Source organism: Lynx rufus, unplaced genomic scaffold (genome assembly GCF_022079265.1).
Source record: "Lynx rufus isolate CCGP_SWC_20201006 ecotype Redwood Valley unplaced genomic scaffold, mLynRuf1.p SCAF_6, whole genome shotgun sequence".
In the NCBI taxonomy this organism is placed as follows: Eukaryota; Metazoa; Chordata; class Mammalia; order Carnivora; family Felidae; genus Lynx; species Lynx rufus.
In genome coordinates, this window is record NW_025814878.1 from 142,884,722 (window position 1) to 142,904,057 (window position 19,336).

At 48.5% G+C, this 19,336-nt stretch overlaps 10 non-coding genes across 10 annotated transcripts; 3 read left to right on the forward strand and 7 right to left on the reverse strand.

Annotated features, from left to right (window-relative positions):
* Window positions 1-2,250: 2,250 nt before the first annotated feature.
* On the reverse strand, window positions 2,251-2,332 carry TRNAS-GCU (transfer RNA serine (anticodon GCU)). Its single transcript has one exon. It is a non-coding gene; the product is annotated as a tRNA-Ser (tRNA).
* Window positions 2,333-6,535: 4,203 nt separating this feature from the next.
* TRNAQ-UUG (transfer RNA glutamine (anticodon UUG)) lies at window positions 6,536-6,607 on the reverse strand. Its single transcript has one exon. It is a non-coding gene; the product is annotated as a tRNA-Gln (tRNA).
* Window positions 6,608-7,088: 481 nt separating this feature from the next.
* On the reverse strand, window positions 7,089-7,160 carry TRNAQ-UUG (transfer RNA glutamine (anticodon UUG)). Its single transcript has one exon. It is a non-coding gene; the product is annotated as a tRNA-Gln (tRNA).
* A 1,120-nt stretch (window positions 7,161-8,280) lies between these two features.
* On the reverse strand, window positions 8,281-8,362 carry TRNAS-UGA (transfer RNA serine (anticodon UGA)). Its single transcript has one exon. It is a non-coding gene; the product is annotated as a tRNA-Ser (tRNA).
* A 395-nt stretch (window positions 8,363-8,757) lies between these two features.
* TRNAM-CAU (transfer RNA methionine (anticodon CAU)) lies at window positions 8,758-8,829 on the reverse strand. Its single transcript has one exon. It is a non-coding gene; the product is annotated as a tRNA-Met (tRNA).
* Window positions 8,830-9,253: 424 nt separating this feature from the next.
* Window positions 9,254-9,324, reverse strand: TRNAG-GCC (transfer RNA glycine (anticodon GCC)). The gene has a single exon. It is a non-coding gene; the product is annotated as a tRNA-Gly (tRNA).
* A 3,103-nt stretch (window positions 9,325-12,427) lies between these two features.
* TRNAW-CCA (transfer RNA tryptophan (anticodon CCA)) lies at window positions 12,428-12,499 on the reverse strand. Its single transcript has one exon. It is a non-coding gene; the product is annotated as a tRNA-Trp (tRNA).
* A 2,112-nt stretch (window positions 12,500-14,611) lies between these two features.
* TRNAR-UCG (transfer RNA arginine (anticodon UCG)) lies at window positions 14,612-14,684 on the forward strand. Its single transcript has one exon. It is a non-coding gene; the product is annotated as a tRNA-Arg (tRNA).
* A 3,062-nt stretch (window positions 14,685-17,746) lies between these two features.
* TRNAS-AGA (transfer RNA serine (anticodon AGA)) lies at window positions 17,747-17,828 on the forward strand. Its single transcript has one exon. It is a non-coding gene; the product is annotated as a tRNA-Ser (tRNA).
* A 328-nt stretch (window positions 17,829-18,156) lies between these two features.
* Window positions 18,157-18,229, forward strand: TRNAR-ACG (transfer RNA arginine (anticodon ACG)). The gene has a single exon. It is a non-coding gene; the product is annotated as a tRNA-Arg (tRNA).
* The last annotated feature ends 1,107 nt before the right edge of the window (window positions 18,230-19,336 follow it).

Consider the following 19,336-nt stretch of genomic DNA (forward strand, 5'->3'; position numbering starts at 1 on the left):
ACAAGGGACGACACTCCATCTCTTGAAGAGGAACTGAGGAGTTGGTTACGAGGCAAAGGACTCGGATAAAGACAGGAATGAGGGGCACCTGGGTGGCTCAGTCGGTTGAGCTTCTGACCTTGGCTCGGGTCGTGATCTCATGCTCTGTGAGTTCAAGCCCCGCTTTGGGCTCTGTGCTGATTTTGAATTTTAGCAATTATTCATCCTTTCCTTTTATCTTAACATTCCATATTAAAAATGAGTTCTCACGTGTATGAATTCTACACACTTTGAGAAAGAGAAGAGTAGCCACTGACAGCCAGGAACTGGTCTGACGCTCAGAGCTCAGCCTTAGTGTTGCTAGGAGCTGGCCTGGCATTCCCAGCTAAGCCCTAGGAAATTCCTGTTGAACATAAATAATTTCCAGGGACACCAACCACAGGCAAGGCCACCTTGTGACCATGACGAAGCAAGATGAAAACAAAACACTGTCCGTAATCATGTCTGAACGCAGATGAAAAGCAATAACGTTGCGCACATAACGAAAGTTACCAAACCTCCCCTCCTTCCCGGCTCACATGAGGGACCACTGCATTTTTTCAAACCCATTTTAGCTCTCGTCTTGCTTTGATCGTCTCCCCTTGGAGACAAAAACTATTAAGGTACCCAACCACCGAGTAACTGAGTCACTTAATGGATCACCATATTTTGCCCCCCTCCTTGTAACAAGACAATAAATCCAACTTTGATCAACCACAGTGTGTCCTTCGTAGGTCTTGGCAGCAGATCAATTATCTTGAATTTTGAAGCATTAAATATCACTGAGATGAAGCCAGTTAACTTTTATGAGATACCTTCCCTTCATCCATCGCTTAGCCAGGCTAGGGAAAGATGGATTAAAAAGTTGAACATATTCTCTGCATGTCGTAAGAGTGACAAACTGTTCCGGTTTGCTGTATTTTACCACGCTATGGTTTTGTTTAGATACCGGCTGTCTTGGGCCATGTGATAGTGTTTAATTTTTACTTAGGAACTTTATCAGGGTTTCTTTTGCGATTTTTTTCATCTAATTTTTAATGGTCTGATGCTTTCTTTCATTTAGGAGTTTGTAAACCATCTTCAAACTACATACACCATAGAAGCCAGATATTCTTAGATAAAATTCAAAATCAGATATTGCTTCAGATTTTGTGCTCCGTGGGCCTCAGTCCTCGTGAGGTTTTTCGAAGATCTACTGGCTCATGACAAATGTACTTAAGAATTTTCTAGATATCAAAAGTCACAGTGTCAGTTGCAAGATCGGGACATATTGGAAAGATCTCATCACCCGAAGAACTTGGTCCGCCCGAACCTTAATAAGGAAAGGCCTGTTATATGAGTTTTTTAAAACAGTTGGCTTGGTTTCTACCTTAGTTTCCTCATCTGTAAAATGGAGACAGGTGACACAGGGGGAAGTTTTCAAAGAGATCATCTCTACAGTCCCTACAAATTGTGTCGTTGTACGCGGTATACCCGACCCTTGCTGCCCAGTTCATAGTAAAGTGAAAACAGGTGACGGCGGAGATTTTATGGGATTATGTGCCACAATTGAGATGCAAATGGCAGAAGGTGAGCAAAGAAGGGAGAAACGAATAGAGGCTGGGGCGCTTGGAAAAGATCTTTTGATTTAAACTCTTTCAGCCAAAACACAAAATGGAGAATGACGCCGGGGCGCCTGACTGGCTCAGACGGTAGAGCACGTGACTCTCCATCTCGGAGTCGTGAGTTCAAGCCCCCTCTTGGACTAGGATTCTACTTAAAAAAAAAAAAATAGAGAATTGCTTTTCTTTGCGGATTTACGCGAAAGGTACCTGCGAGGTGGGGCTTGCAAAAGGACCTTTTGCCGGAAGGGGGCGCCAGCATCACCTGTGCGCCGGCACCCGCACTGGCGGCTGGACCTCACCTGGGAGACGTGAGGTCACGGCGGCGCTGGGCCGCAGGGAACCGGCCTGCGACCTCCGTCGGGACCGCGGGCCGGAGGGGCCGGGTGGCTGACCCGCGAAGGAAGACGCAGGCTCCGGGACCGGAGTTTCGGGCGGCCGTTCCCATCAAGGCGATGGGAGCAACTCCACCCTCCGACCCCTCTGTAAAACGGTTAAATGGGTAAGTTGCAAATGGCCAAAGTTAGCGTTTCTGTTTCTTTCCCTACAAGCGCTGCCAACAAGATCGGGCCACCCCCTCTCGCTCGCAAAGAGCTAAAACCTCACTGCCCTGGCCGCAGGGGAACAGCCGCGACGAGGATGGGATTCGAACCCACGCGTGCAGAGCACAATGGATTAGCAGTCCATCGCCTTAACCACTCGGCCACCTCGTCACCCGCTGGCGGCGTCTCGGATAAATATTATGTTGCTGTCTCGCGCACAGGTCTATTTTTGTCATTCCCATTGTGTTATTCGTGAAGTGGATCCCTTTGCTTCCTGGAAGGGGCCCTCTTACCTTGACAAAGCGAAAAACAAAATAAAGAAGAGACTAACGTCCGGGGGAGGAGGATGTGGACCCGAAGAGAAACGAAACACTCTTCCTAAGGAAACATGGGAGCCTCTGACGGCGGAAGGGAGTTAATGACTGCTTTGGTTCTAAAAATCTAACTGGATTTCGTCGTCCCTCTTAGGGCCCGTACATCGGAATCACGGATTGCGTCTATTAGCGCGGGAGATTCCTCGGCAGGATTCCCAGGAGGATGGCCGTCCTGGGCACCATGAGCGCTTCTTAGAAACAGTCACCTCTCCAGGAAGTCCTGGAGGGTGACTGGGCGAGAGCTGGAAGGGAGGCGTGAAAGTCAAACTGTAACCTGTCCCGAATGTCAGGCCAAAGATTTTTGGACTGTATGGAAGGATCGCAGGACCATCCGAGGGAGCTGTGTTCTGTGCTGGTTCTATTGGTTTTGTTTGTTTCGTACAGTACGTTTGATTTTTAAAAATTTACTGTCATTTTTTTTTATTGCCTATTTCGATGCCCACCGGCCACAGATCCCCGGGAACACGCCGGCAGGTGGATCGGGGGTTTGTTGCAGCAGCCCCAAGGAAGAACACACGCCCCCAGGAATCTTGGGGAATCTCAGTTAAAGGGGTGTTTTTAAAGACCTTCTTAAAACAAACATGCCTTCACGTTTCACCTCTGTCTGCCAGATTGTTGACGAAACACAACAGTCTTTCATGATTAAAAACAAAGACAAAAAAACCGTCAACAACCTTGGTACAGACAGAATGTAGAGCAACGTCTTCGAGGCCACGCAACCTTCATATGGGATAGAAGCCAAATCCTGGACAGATCCATGCCTGGATAAGCATATGCAGACAACTGAAAGAGGACGTCTCTATCTCACAGCACTCACAAAAATTAACAGGAATTGGATTAAAGACATAGATATAAGACCAGAAACCATAAAACTCCTAGAAGGAAACATAAGGGGGAAAACTCCTTGACATTTATTTCAGCAACGATTTTTTGGACAAGACACCAACAGCGCAAACAACAAAAGAAAAAAGTCAACAAGTGGGACTAACGCGTCTGTGGGGCAAAAGACATCGAGGAAATGAGAGAGCAAACTATGGAATAGGAGAAAATATTTGCAAACCATATATCGGAGGAGGATTTAATACCCAAAATAGAGGAAGAACTCATACAACTCAAGTCCTATTTAAAAATGGACATAACAACAGTCAAGTCCTATTTAAAAATGGCCGGAGAACCATATAGACATTTGCATGGACCAGACTGGCACCATCTCGGACAGATCTGCTATGACGGCCACCCTGGGACCTGAAGCCTTCCTGAGCATGGCCCTCAGACACACTCCCACCTTCCCCCCCCCCCCACATACACACATTCTTTCTGTCCAACCCCACCCTGATAAGTACGCCTTCGGGCACAATGTCCTCAGTCAGCTCTGGAGATACAACTGTGAGTCTCCAACATCTCCTCCAGGAAGTCCTCCCTGTGTGCTCCCAGCCTCCAAGGCTATAAAAGCAGGTCTCACAGGAGGTGGGGTCACCCAAGACACGCATCTGTCCCTAAATCCCCTTGAGAAACCATTTCTCCTCCAACTGGACTTGTCGGCCTTTCCCTTCCGTCTTCCTGCTCCCTGGGCTTCTGGACGTCGTTTTGTGTAGACCTCCCTTTTATGGAACATTTCTCCAAAGAAAGCATCTAACTGGCCAACCTGTTCAACATCGCCAATAATCGGGGAAATGCAAGTCAAAACCACAAGCACCCACATCCGTTAGAATGGCTATCATCATCAAGTCAATAGATAACAAGTGTTCGTAACTCTGTGGAGAAAAGGGATCCCTTGGCAGTGCATATAATACAACAGGTAAAAGGCACAAAGTTGTCACTGTTTTTAAGTTTAAGTGAGTGACGAATTCTAAAATGTTGCGGGAAAGAAAAAGAATTGATCTGGGCTTGGGAGTGTCAGGACGGGAATTGTAAAACATGATGTAAAGAAAGACAGATAAAGGAAAACTATAATCACTAAGACCTGGAAGGAATGTTCCCAGTGGGAAGGTCCCAGCAATTCCTCTCAATAGAGCACTTGGTGACTAAGCAAAAGGAAAAAACGAGCTACCTGCGAAGTATGAGTCCTAGGAGAAGGCCAGAGCCAGACGGGTCTCACTCTGCTCTGGGATCTCTAGGGTCTTTGAAATCCAGTGCGGTAGACATATTTTTTGTGTAATTCCTTCCATTGAGTGTGGGCTGGACCTAGCGACTTGCTCCTAACATACAGAACACAGTAAATGTGACAGGATGTCACTTGCGTGATTAGATGACACCAGATCGTGATTTCCAGCTTACCCAAACGTTTGCCCTGTTGCTGTCTCAGCCTGCATGCTTTGAGAAAACAAGCTGTCATGTTGGTAAGATCCATGAGGCAAGGAACCACTGACGGACTCCAGCCACCAGCCAGCCAGCCACTGAGGCCCTCGGTCCCACAACCTTTGAGGAACTAAATCCTGCAACACACGTGTGAGTTTGGAAACGATGGGATCCTTCCCCACTTGAGATTTGAGGTGACTCCAGGGCAGCCAATACTTTGGATGCAGGTCACAAAAGACCGGGAAGCAGAAGACCCGGCCACGTGGACCCTAGAGACCCACCGCAACTGTTAGACGAAGTGTATCTTGTTGTAAGTGCCAATCTGTGGCAATCTATACAACAAATAACCCACAGAGTCAGGAAGGCCTGATGGCCCTGAGATCCCCTGGCAGCGAGGGAATGCCATTGAGAAGGTAAGAGCACAAGGGACCATAAGATTGCCAGATCTGGGTTCAAATGCTAAGCATTACAGCATGGAGCCCTTACAGAAGAGTGTCTATTGAAGAAGAGACGTGTCTGGAAGCTGGATGCATATTTTACCTTTGGAAAAAAGTCCTGATCAATAGAATCAATCTAAAGAGCATTAATAGATACTTGCCATTCGTTAATAGAGGCTGTGATAGTCTGGGTCATGCATTCTAACATAGACCCACATCCCAATCCCCAGAACCCATGAATACATTACCTTACCTGGGAAAAGAGACTTTCCAGATGCGATTACATCGAGGAGTTTGAAATGAAGAGATTATCCTGGATTTTCCAAGAGCACCCAAAGCAAGGTCAGACTTAATCATAGGAAACGTGACCACAGAAGCAAGAGGTGGTCCGGGGAAGAGCCCTCTAGAAGCTGAAAACGGCAAAGAAACAAGCCTCTCCCCCGAAGTCTCCAGAAAACCTGCTGACACCTTGATTTTAGACTTCTGATCTCCAGAGCTGTAAGAAGGGTGATTCGTGTTGTTTTCGGCCACTAGATACGCGGTAATCTGCTATGGCAGCAAGGGGAAACTAATACAGAGGTTCTAAAACATGACCATGACTGGGGCTTAATAGGCATGAAGAAGTTTTGCAGGGCCTTTTCCGGAACACTGTTTAGAGGCCAGAGGAGTTTATAGAGGCTCTTCTCTTACTGTCATTGAGATCACTGGAAGATGTGCTCGAACTAAGGACAGGAGAGTCAACGGAAGGATCCAATGCCTAGAGGGTTAACCGTCACACCGCGGGATCTCTGTATAACAAACCTTCAAGGGAAGACGCGTATCCTCTTGAGTCTGGTCATTTGATCTTCAAGATGTTCGGGCGTAAATTCAATCTAAGGAACATTAAGAGAGAGCCTCTTGTCTAGAGAAATTGGAAAGGGGTGGCTGGGGTCTCACTCCACGGCTTGGACGTTTTCAAGGTCAGCATTAGCCTCCAGAACATTTGTGTGAACTGTGGGGGAGAAAAGAGGGGGGGTGGCGTCTGAAACATGAGCTGTTAGGGCCTCAAGACTAAAGAGGATCAGGTTGACATCAGGAACCCAGGGAGACCGGAATGCTTTCCACGAGGACACAAAGTACTTCGCTTCTGGTAAGTCTGAGAAGAGAGTAAGGAATCACAGGAGGCTCTTCTGGGGAAGGAAGCTCAAGTGTAAAGTTCATGCCCCCACACACAGCAGGATGCACTGGCAAATTGAAACGTGGGGACAGGCGACCAAAACCAAAGCAGGTCCCACCGAGATTTGAACTCGGATCGCTGGATTCAAAGTCCAGAGTGCTAACCATTACACCATGGGGCCACCACACGTGTATTTTGAGGGAATATCTATGAATATTAAATGCAGGGCTTGTCATTCTAGTCAGCATGTCATGGACTACAGTATTTATATTTTTTAAATATCAGTGGGAAATCTGCTATATCCCAGACAGCAGATGCTCCAAAACAAACAGGACAACTGGGGTTCACACGCGTAAACAATGTTAAGACCAAGACCCTGCTGGAACCCAAACCCGGAACTGAGGTCCGGGGTGTGACACAGGAGTACTTAGGGCATCCAGAGGATAACCTGGTTTCCCAATGAAGGGGTTGGGGGCGGGGGGGGCGATGCGGAGGAGGACACAGAATTCCAGAAAAGCGCACAAGCCACGCAGCTCTGCAGGGCAGTGTCGCCCTGCTAACTGGGATGCTGAGTGCTGAGGTGCCCAAGTGCACAGGTGTCTCTGGCCAAGTCCAGGTACGGGGGTGATTTAAGAGAAGAGAAGATACTAAAAGGTTGACGCAGGTCCCACCGAGATTTGAACTCGGATCGCTGGATTCAAAGTCCAGAGTGCTAACCATTACACCATGGGGCCGATGACAGTCATGTCCCCTGGCAAGTGTTGGGAAGCTCTTTGCAGTGCGTCGCATGCGTGTGGTTGGACCTCTGTCCTGAACAGGTGCAGAAGGTCCACGTTCCCTGGATCAAAGGGGGCAACAGACTTGTTCGGCTGGGGGTGGAAAGCCCCACGGAGCTCGTCTTTGCTTAGAATTTTCACCAGGGCCCACAGAGGACTTGAGTGCCAATGTTCCTAGAAAAATCAAAACTGTGCATTTCCTGAATACCTAACCTGGACGACGAACGTTTGTCTGCCTATAGGCTTATAGAGGAAAGTGTCAACGCTTAAAATATCTCTTCGGACATGTACGAATATAGAAAACTCAAGAAGAAAAAAAGTTAAAGGTAGCATGGGAATTTAATTTCAAGGATTAAGAAGAACTTCTACATTCCTAAGTATTTTTACGTCCTTCTTTTTGCTTATCCGCTTTCTCTAGTGGATCAATTGCAAGTGTAATAAAAGATTAATTTTTGTTATATTTACTCTTATTTCTGTTGCATATACAGTATTGTGTATCTGCCAGTTTTATCAATCACCACAGTTCTTTTTTTTTTCTTAGTAAGATTTAGCCAACGTCTAAAAACGATGTCTGAAAACAAAGCCAATGTCTGAAAAACTGAAAACAGTTTTCAAAATTCTCTATCCTGGGCTCCAGAAGGAGGGAAGATTGGAAATCTCCTGTTTGAGACACTGATTCCAAAACACCAAATGTGCTCACGAGTAAAAGAGTGATGCACTGAGTGTGCCCAAATTTCGGATTTCGGATTTCGGTTTCAGAAGTCAGACCCGAGCTGGATAGGGAATTGGAAATAAAAAAAAATTTTTTAATTAAAATAATTTAAAAAAAAAAAGATTAAAGCCTGGGCACTTTTCGGCATCTGTATAGTGGTTTCAGAAGAAATCCCTAATGTTTTCCCCAATCATTTTCAAAAATTTTCTTCCCCCGCTGTTATACTAAAGGACAACTACCTGCTTACAGTTTCAAGGACAAAGATAATATTACCCAGGAAAACGGTGTATTTCGTGCTGTTTTGTGTGCTTTGCAGCTTCCAAAGTTGGTCCAGCGGGTGTAACACCTGGAAAGAAAACACTACTCCGTAGTCGGCAGGATTCGAACCTGCGCGGGGAGACCCCAATGGATTTCAAGTCCATCGCCTTAACCACTCGGCCACGACTACGCGACTGCTCCCCAGCTGTCTGGATATATTCCCATGAGGAATAATATCTTCCCTGTTTGTAAATTGATTTTCCTGCTGGTCTAACAACCCTGGACCGCCTGTCATCATACTAAAAAGAACGAGGTTTTGAATATCGAGACGTTGATAACAGAAGTTATTACAAATTGTAACGTTTGCCTGTCGTGGGAAATACCAAAGCCCCTGCGGACGTCGCATTCAATCCAACAGGTGCGGGGGTACCCAACTCAGAGATTGAGTTACAAGGGACCAAAGGGAAGCAAAGACAGGAAGCAGGTGTTTGTCCCAAATTCCCTTGGGGATTCTTACACCTCCAGATCTGGTCCACTCCCTTTTTCTAAAATTTGAGGTTGAGCCAAAGAAGGGCGCCGAGGAGATAGCAGAGGATGGTTTCGATCCATCGACCTCTGGGTTATGGGCCCAGCACGCTCCCGCTGCGCCACTCTGCTCCCCACACCAAGCTGGCTTTTCAAATTTAAATTTCAAGGCAGTAAATTTTGGCGCCTTCTTATTTATGAGCTGTCTGGATGCTTTTCAGCGATTGCCTCGAAGACTGAGAAAGGATACCCCCGGCTCCGTGCACGGCCACGCTCCGCCCCTCGAATGCCAGCGGCTTACAATTCGCCCCGGAAAGACCGACCGGTTGAGGTCGGAGCGCACGCCAGCTCCAGCAGGATGACGTCTCAGGTCATGGGGAAAACCAAATGCATGCCAATTGGCATCATTTAAAAGCCGAAATTGCAAAAGGAGGGCTTGCTTTGATCTTTCTCAGCCAATCGGCGATACAAGAAACACTGTTACTTTAAGGTGCTTTTAGCTTGTAAGTTTTCGGTCAAAATGTTTTCGCCCGCGGGCTGGGTAAAACGTGAACGCTGCATTGGCCGGGAATCGAACCCGGGCCTCCCGCGTGGCAGGCGAGAATTCTACCACTGAACCACCAATGCTCTGTGAGCTTTCTCCCCCATATTTGTCCTTATAGCTACAGTTATACAGTCTCTGGAAAGTAAAGCAAAGAGATTGTACACTTTTTCCCTAGGATTTTTCTAAACCCAATCAAAGAAAAAATTATACCTAAACATTCTAAGAAAACCTGTGACTTAGAAGAAGTGAAACTGCTGATATGCGGCCCTTGGAGGCTTTTGAAGGTGAAAAACAAGTATAAATACCCAACATATAAAAATGTCTTTTCTCCATCCCCCGCTTCCCCCCCTTACATCGTTAATGAAAACAAATTCCAAAAATCTCTCCATTAGGATGCAAGCCAATTCGGTTAATTACTGGGTCAAAGCGCTCAATTCGAGGTTGAAACAAGTTACCACATTTTGGAAAAAAGACCTATCGTCACTCTGCCGTGAAGACCCAAGTTTGTATAAGAAGGTTATGGTCATCAGACGCGAGAATGGTACAGAAAATGCTGGAAGTAGGAATTCTCCCGAATCCTATCCCTTACACACATCCCCGTGACTTGCCCTTTGGAGGGTGGCCACTGGCCGCCGAGGTCGGTGTGGGGCTTGGGAACCAAAAGCCAAGCGGGACCTGGAAATAAATAGAAGTTATATCCCTTGCTTTTGAGGACTTTTCACTTGTCTGGAGAAAAAGCCAACACAGAGAAAACCATTGACGATCCATGAAAATTATCTTTACCAAAGTGAGCCTCGAGTTTGGTTTTCTGGGAGGTAATGGGCTCTGATAGTCCGGGTGATACGAAGCATGTGAGAGCCAGTTTTTCACATGCCTCTATCTCCTTCCGGTCTCTATCTCTTTGCACCTTTTCTTCAGAATAGAGAACTCACAGTATTTACTTGGCAGGTGTGATTAGGCCGCTCTGAAGGGGAGGAAGCTCCAACAGCAAATTGATCTTCAGGTAAGAATTGGGGCCATGAAATAGGTTTCTCCAAACAGGAGAAATAGGTTTCCCTAGCAACAGAAGAAAACAGAACTGCACAGCATGAGACATAAAAATCAACCTGATCAAGTCACGTAGTGCCTTCGTTCTTGTTTACTCGTGCGTAAAGGGTGCCTACATTCCTCCAGGGGCGTCGAAGGTAAATTCAGAGGATGGCCATTAAAGCGGTTTGAAAAACAACATAAAACCACCCGTCAAATATTAGTTACTGGTTTCTATTCCATGTAACTTTTTAGTGAGCCTTCGAACGTCAGAAATTTTACCGTATTTCTATCGGAAGCAGATATCTTCAGTATAACACACATCACTGGTGTTCATGTCAGTGGGGCTGTGTCCCCCCCGGGCTGTCAGTTAGGCTCTGACAGGAGGCCTGGAGGCCGGCATGGAGGAAGCCGTTACCGGCCAGGGGAACGAACACGTTATGCAACTTGATCCAGTGGAGTTTCGGGCTCATACGGTCCAGTTTTGTTTTCTTCTGTTGCTGGGATGTGGAAAAGGCCAGAGGCCTGTCCGGGCCCAACGCCCTGAGAAGCCCCATCACGCGGGGGCCGAAGGGAGGAGCCATGGCAGGGAGCCCCCGAGCAAGTGAGGAAGAAAGAGCAAAACTCTGCTTCCCACCCCCAAGGAATACATACTCGGCCCCGAGTTAACAACTGTCAATAAAAAAAAAAAGAAAAAAGAAAGAAACACAACCCCCCATGGGCAGTTCCAGCGCAAACCTCCCTGCTCGCTGTCCCTGCTCGCTCTTGAGTGCTCGCTCTCTCCCTTCCCCCTTCCCCCTCCTCTCCCCACCCACTTTTCTCCTGCTCTCACTTCTCCACAGTGTACTTTCCGCTTTAATAAACTTTCCCACTCCTGTGCTACTTGTCTGCCCTTGAATTCATTCTGGTGACCAAGACCGAGAACCTTCGGCGAGGCCCATGGAGCTGGCTGAGGCTCACCTGGCAACAGAATCATGCAGCAAACAAGGGAGAACATTCCTTTCAGAGGAAAGGTCAAGGACAAAGGCCCTGTCCTGGGAAGGAGCGACACGTATTTGAGGAACCGAATGGCCTGGGCGACAGACGCTGGGTTGTTTGGTTTTAAGGACGAGGATAATCAAGACAAGATCTGTGTGTACAGACATGCGCCATAAGGACTCGGATTTCACGGAACACGAGGAGATCCGGGACAAGGTCCCTGTCAACACCCAGGGCAAGAGATGTTGATGGAAGAAAAGAGGTCCTGGTGGAACAGAGAAGGAGATGGGCTGTGACGTTTTAGGAAATCACACTCAGTGGGACTCCTGCTCAGACCTGGGAGTGAAGAAAAGGACGTCCCCAGGATGGTTCTAGATTCCTGGTTGGGTGGGGCGGGGCGGGAATGAAGCAGAGAAGGAGGCACACCCTGTTGCAGGCAGCCGGGCGAAGGAACAGTCCAGAAAGCAACCAGAGCAGAAAGAGGGAAACAGAAGACTGTGCCTCCCCCGACGTGGTGACTGTCCAAGAGAGTGTTTCCATGAAACCTTTCTTTAAAGACGGTTGCAAAGGACGCACTGTCCATTGGGGGGGGGGGGGGGGCTCTTCCCCCAGCGAGATTCCCCTGGCAAGCCAAGGACAAAAGCAGAATCACAACGCGTGCCACAAAACTCAGATATTCTGTCCTTTCTGTCATGTTAAAAACAGGACCACGGGCCCAAGATGGAGTCACCTGTGCTAAGCCCAATCGCCACACCGAGACCTAGACTTACCAGTTACAGGGTTAGCATGTCCCAGAAATGGAATCTTAAACCAGTCAGCGAGAAATCCCTGGGTCAGCACGAGGTAGGCAACCCGCCTGATAGACGCCCGTCACCCCGTAAAGGAACGGGACTCTGCCTGAACCAGCCTGTGTTATGCTAGTATAACTTCCTCGTCCCCAGGCCCTTCTGCCTATAAGAGTCTCATTCCGTACAGCTCCCTGGAGCTCCTTTCTCTCTACTACAGAGGATGCTGCCCCGGGCTTGAAAGGTTGAATAAAGTCAGTAAGATCTTCAAAACTGGCCCAGTAAATTTTGTTTTTTAACGATCACAACTCCTGGGAGGCCTCTCAAAGTCACCTACTGGGTATACCTTGGAGGGAAATCGCCTTGCTGCTTTACCCTAAAAAAGGTTATTTGCAATTGACCCCGACGTGATTTGAACACGCAACCTTCTGATCTGGAGTCAGACGCGCTACCGTTGCGCCACGAGGCCACGGGGAAAGGGCCCTTTATCTGCCAAATTAGGATTTAAATAATCCTGTCTCCTCTCCTCCAGATTCTAAAGATTGTCTTCTGTTGATGGGTGGATTGGATGAGCTTTCTCCCCACTGCCCACAGCTTGGCTAACGCCTTGCTAAGAAAGTAAAGGAATTGACCACACTAAATATTAATACAAAAACCCAAATGCTCCCTTCTCAGGAAAACTCAGTGCTTCCTCAGGCTCAGTCTTTCCAACTCTTCAGAATTCTCCTGTTTTGAGAACTCTCCTGTGCTATGTAGATCCGCAGTGAAACAGGAATCATGATGGCAAAAAACTCGGCACGACTGCTTTACCCGTCATTCACAAGACTTCTCCCTCTTCTGAAACAGACTCCTGGCCCCGCACCGGCCCGCCTCCCTGCCTTTCTCAGCACCCGCCAGGCCCACCCCGACCTGCTGAAAAGCTGCTGGGTCTCCAAAGCCCAGCGTAAACGACATCACTTCCGGAAATTCTCCCGGCTCCGGCTCCTCTCCGTCAGAATGTGCGGCCTTCTGGTCTGTATGGTTTGTACATGAGCAGCAACTCAAATCCGGTGGCTATATCGCGAGCTCTTCCCACTTTTGAGTAGCCTGTGCTTGATCTTCCTGCAGTGAGTCTCAAAACGCGGTCCCCTGAAGCAGAGCATCAGTTTCAGCCAGGAACTTGCTAGAAAGGCACATCTTTGTCCACGCCCCAGAACTACCGAAGCGGGGACTCTGGGGGTGGGCCTCTGCCGCCTGTATGTCAACAAGTTCTCCAGGAGATTGCGATTCGGGGGAAAGGCGGAAAATCACTGCTCCGGCCTGGAGATCATCCCCTTCCAGGATGGAGGGTGGACAGTGTCTGGGCCAGCAGGGGCCGCCACAGCTAAGTGCCACAGATCGGGTGCTTTAAGCGACGGATTTATTTTCTGGCATTTTCAGGGACTACGAACCCAAGATCGACCCTGTCAGCAGGTCTACTGATGGCTGTCTTCTCCCGGTATCTTCACTGGGTCTTTCCTCTGTCGTGTCTGTGTCCTAATCTCTTTTTAGGAGGACACCAGTCCCGTTGGATCAGGGCCCACCCATATGACCTTCCCCTGCTTTGTCTAGGTCTTTAGAAGCCCCACCTCCAGATACAGTAACATCCTGAGGGGCTGGGGGTTAGGCCTTCAACATTGTGAAGGGGGGCCGGTGGGACACGCAGCTCTGCCCCTGACTTGGAAGTTTCCAGATGGAAGCCCCTGCTGACAATTCCTGAGCCCCGCCCTGGGGTGCCAGGATGGACGGTTCACGGGTAAATGCGACTGCCTCTTTGCTTTTCCCACACTATTGGCTTAGGCCCCCGCTCTCTGGAGTCTGACCACCTCCCTCGGCCTTCCAGATGGCAAGATCTTGTGGCCGTTATCTCCTGTCCCCAACTTGTCCCATTGGAACTTCTATTTTGGAGTTGTTCTGAGAGGGATTCGCGCAGTGCGCAGAAATGAATTCTTGTGTTTATCCCACCATCTCTCCCTGCCACGGTGGTCCCAGGGCACAGGGAGCAATCCGGTTTGGTCTTTGCCTCTCCCGGCTCAGCCCCGAGCTCACGGTCCCCTCAGGGCTGTGGCCTCTGCTCCCAGGTGCCGTCCAAATGTAAAGCACTGTCTGTTGGTTACTGTCGCTTCACCTTCTTCTCCTCCGCAGTTATCTTGCTGGAAACTTGACAACATTTCTGACCCTGCGGCCCAACTTGTTTCCCCCACTAGACTGTAAGATTTCTTTTTTTGTCCTCGAGATTTTATTTAAATCCCAGTTAGTTAACATACAGAGTGATATTGGTTTCAGGGGCAGAATTCAGGGACTCATCACTTACTCACACCACCCAGTTCTCCTCCCAACAAGTGCCCTGCTGATGACCGTCACCTGGTTCACCCACCCCCCCACCCGCCTCCCTCCATCAACCTCTGGATGGTTCCCTACAGTCAGGAGTCCAGACTGTCAGACTTCTGAGGCCTTGGAAACGCCTTGCTTTGCAACAATGATTTCACGATGTTGCAGTCACAGCGCCGAGATGATTTTCCTTCCCCAAATGTTCCCCACACACCCCCTCATGCGGCAGGAGGACCACGTGGCCTAATGGATAAGGCGTCTGACTTCGGATCAGAAGATTGAGGGTTCGAATCCCTTCGTGGTTGCTGCGGGGCTCACTTATTACACTCCAGGCCCTTCCTGCTACTCGCTGCCGTTTTCTCGGTTCAGTCCGTGAACAGATTCTTCTCCTTCTGACGCTAACCTGATAGTTTTACCCCCCACCCCCTCCTCCCAGGTCTCCTCCACACCCCCGCCTCCGTTTGTGACCCCGCTGCCCTCCCCGCGAGTGACTGGCCCTCGATGTCGCTCACCCCCTCTCCTGGTCGGCAGCTGCCCCCGGGAGCTTCTCGGAAACGCGGACCTTGCCGGCCCGTCCCCGTCCCTCTCGGCGGGGCGCCCGTCTGGGACCCCGGGTTCCAGCCCGGCTGCAGGGGGCGCTCCCGGGCCCCCCCCCCCCCGCGCCCGCTCGGCGCCCCGCCCCAGACCCCGCCCCGCGCTGCTGAGCGCCCGCCCACCTGCACCCCCGGGAACGCGGGAAAGCGAGGCGGCCCTGGGCACCCCAGGAAAGACCGGAGGCTGGGGAAGGCAGGCAAGAGGTCACGCTCGACGGCAGCCTCTAACAAATGTAGGCAAGGGGTAGGATTAGAAGACCCACCACCGTCCGCAATCCCCAGAGGAGTAAGAGACTCCGCAAAGAGCATTAAGGATCTTAAAACCCTTAACAGGGTTAGCGGGAAACAGCACGCGCGTGGTGGTAAAGGACCACCCCCAAGGTTCCCTGCTAATTGCAAAGGAGGAGAAAGCTCGAGGGGACCTCTCCGTCTTCTCTGTCAGTTGCATGCCCCGACAAATGCCTCTGGATGGGAACTAGGTACTCGAATCAAAACGATCTAATCCATCACTGCGATTTAACTTCTGGTTTAGAGAGCAGGGAGGAATAAATTAAAAGTTGCCTCGGGAGACAGGGAGACAGAGTCAGAATGTGAGACGTTTTAGAAGATAACCGGCTTGGATTTTTTTTTTTTTTTAAGTCAATGTCAGAACAGTAACAGCAACAGGAAGTTGGGATGCTGTTCTAAACAGAAAGGGACTAAGGAAATGTCGCAAATCAAAGGCAGAGGCTCAGCACCGAGAACCCGCACCTTGTGAGGACGAGCAGACGCTTCCTCGCTTCAGGACTTCCCGGGCTCCCTGGACAGCGTGGCCGGAAAGGAAGCTGAGAAGGTCAGAGAGCTCCCATGACGAGGGCCTCTTCTGCCGTTTGTGCCCTTTTTATAGGCCACAAGGTACCTTTTAAGACTTTAAAGGAGGGAAGGGACACAGTCAGATTTGCACGCTCAGGTAAAGACATCGATCGGTGGTGACCCAGCCCGACCTACGCCATCTGCCCCAAACTGCGTCTCTGGTGTTCTCTCTCACCGCTGCCCCTCCCTGGGCCCCTCCAAAATGCAATATTCCAGCCAGACAGAACTTTCTTCAGTTTCTCTCCTATTCTGCGAGGTTTAGGTCTAGAACACCACGCACCTTTCCAATTTGGCCAGCTCCCACACATCCTTCAGATCTGAGCTCGAATATGATTCATTCCACATATATTCATTGATTACCCATTTACCCGTTCAGAGGTAACAAAGGCAGAACCGGAAACTGTCTTCATGCAACTCGGAGTCTAATGAGTGACTCTCCAGGCAACCACCCAAGGTGGTCACGTCTGGGACCTAGCACGGCTCCAATAGGCCACGTGGCTCCCTGGACCTCTCACTTGCCATACCCAATTGTAAATGTTCGCTTCTACCATTGTTTACTCTAGAAAGCCCTCAAAGGAGGGGCTATATTTTTCTTGCTTTCCGTTGAATGAGCAGCACCTAGCAGAATGCATGACACGTGATTGTGCTCAGAATAAAATTTTTCAAAGAACGAAGAAATGAGCCCATTCAGAGACAAGGCCAAAATACTGCTAAGAAGTTGTTGCAATCACTCCTGTGAAAAACTGTAAGAACCCGATCTAAGAAAAAGGGCCTGTGGCCCGGGAGGAAGAGCCAGATTTGAGAAAAAAAAAAAAATTAGGAGGTGGCACTGAAGGCTTGATAATCTACGGGCTGTGGGGAGAGAGTAGAGAAAGGAAGAAAGTTGGGGGGAGTTCTAAGTCTTTGGCTTTGGCTCCCGATAAAATCTGGGTTGTTGAAGGAGGTTCGAGTTTGCAGAGAAAGGGTAGAGCATTCATTTTGGGACATAGTGCTTTTGAGATGCCCATGCACGTGCAAAAAGAAATTACCAAGCCGGCATATATTATGAAGCCCAGAAGAAAGGTCTGGGCTGGAGATCATTTTCAGCACATGAGCATGGATAATCAGTCATGTTTTATCCTTCTTGTGTCCACAGAATGGAGCTATTGATGAAGTACAGAATCTCCTATTTGCACACTAATACACCCACGCTCCTACACATACAGATAAGATTGTGATAATAATCGTTGTGTAGTTTCAGAAATGCGGCGATCCTGGGGATCTGTTCTTGCTCTGACAGTGATCTTTGCAAGTACATTTTAACTATGATCCACAGAGTATCAGATACAGTTGTTCTCCCCCTTGGGAGAGAAGGCCCCATGCAGTGAAGCAGATTTGACTGCCAGAAATATTTTCTCCTTCCCTATCCCATCCAACAACATTCCATCAGCCGCTTTAAAATCTTTTGAGCTTTACCAAGGCACAAGAGACAGTTTCCCTATGGAACATTTTGATGGGTCCCCTTTCTTGAATTTGAACGTGATGGTTACAATAGCAGCTGACAATTTATTGAGCCCTTGCCGTATTCCAGGCACTGGGTTCGGCGCGTGAAGACATGGGGTGTCTGTGACGACATCTTTGTCCGGTGATTCGCTGAGAATGAATGTCCTACTGCGGCAAAAATACGAGGATTTTTAAAGGAGTATTCGAAGGCAATTCTTTACAGAGGATTATCGCCACAAATCGCTGATTTGCATTCTAGAAAAGACCCAAAAAGCATTCTCAGGTGGCCACGTGCTGGAACGCAGGTTGGGTGAGACTTCTCTGGTGTCATTAGAGGGGATCGTTTGTTTCGCCCTCTTGTGTTACTAAATCCTGAAGTAGCCTAGAATACATGATATATGGTAACATGGAGGAAGTGGGAAAAAAGTGTCACAGTAGCTGTAGTCGTGGCCGAGTGGTTAAGGCGATGGACTAGAAATCCATTGGGGTCCCCCCGCGCAGGTTCGAATCCTGCCGACTACGACGGGCGAGTTTTATATATTTGCTCTTGTACTCGATCTTCAATTACAGCCAACTTTTAAAACCGTTAAACATCCGGTCAGACGTTTGCAAGTTACATCAAAATGGAGGAATTCTCACTGACCGCGAAGGAATCCTATTGGATGAGTGAACTAAAACAAAAGGGCCAATAGAACGCTTTCGTTTGAATTCTGAGGTTTCGGGCTTGGAAATCCTGGTGATAGGGACAAAGGAAGTTGGAAGAGAAGATTCCACACATTCATATTTAGAGCGACCTAGTAAGTCTACCACCACCTTTTTCCCTAAGTGTAAATCGTTCCTGCATGCGTGGGGGCCAGTGGCGCAATGGATAACGCGTCTGACTACGGATCAGAAGATTCCAGGTTCGACTCCTGGCTGGCTCGCTATTTTGGTTATCCACCTCCCCTTTGGAGGTTCACAATCTCCATCTTCCTTAGGCCGCTGTAATTATATATATAAACATTTTTAAGCCCTTTTAAAATTTTCTTTTGTAATGTGATTTGACACAAAATAACAAAAATGTTAATAAGACACGCCTCACCTGTAGTTCATATTTCTGTTTTTGCATATGTAAATTTTCTTCACATCACATCGTTCAATGGTTTTCAAAATCGACTAGTCCTCACGTGAGATGATCAATACCAAATAGAAGGAAGACCTTTCAAAGGCATCGAAGTTTCACAAAAAAGAGTGTTTCTAAATACCAATTCGTTTCCTCTCTCTCTCTCTTTTTTTTTTCAAGATTTAATTTTTTAAGAGCAGTTTTCGATTCACAGCAACACTGAGAGGACGGTACCCAAGCATGCCTTCACACGTGCACAGCCTCCCCTGCTACCGACATCCCCCACCAGCGGGGGGACATTTGTTACAACTGAGGAACCTACTTTGATACATCACAATCACCCAAAGTTCATAGCGGACGTTACAGTTCACCCTTGGTGTTATACATTCTGCCGGTCTGGACAGATGTGTAATGACGCGGATCCATCGTTACAGAACCGCCCAGAGTATTTTTCACGCCCCTCCCCCATCCTCTGCGCTCTCTGCCTATTCATCCCCCCCCCCCACACGCCCGGGCCACCACTGATCGTTTAGCGTCTTCGTTGTTTTGACTTTTTTCACAATGTCATACAGTTGGGATCATATCATGTGTAGCCTTTCCGCTTGGCTTCTTTAACCTAGTAATAGGCATTTAAGTTTTCTCCGTGTCTTCTCGTGGCTTGGTATCTCATTTCTTTTTCATGCTGCGCAATCTTCCATTGTCTGCAGGTCCCACGATTTATTCATTCCATTCACCTACGAAAGGGCATCTTGGTGGCTTCCAATTTGGCAATTATGAGTAAGCTGCTACAAACATCTGTGTTCATGTTTCCGTGTGGACACGTATGTCGACTCCTTTGGGCAAATGACCAGGAGGGCAGTTGCTGGATGGTATGGTAAGAGCATGTTTCGTTTTATAAGGAACTACCAAACCCTCTTCCACAGTGGCT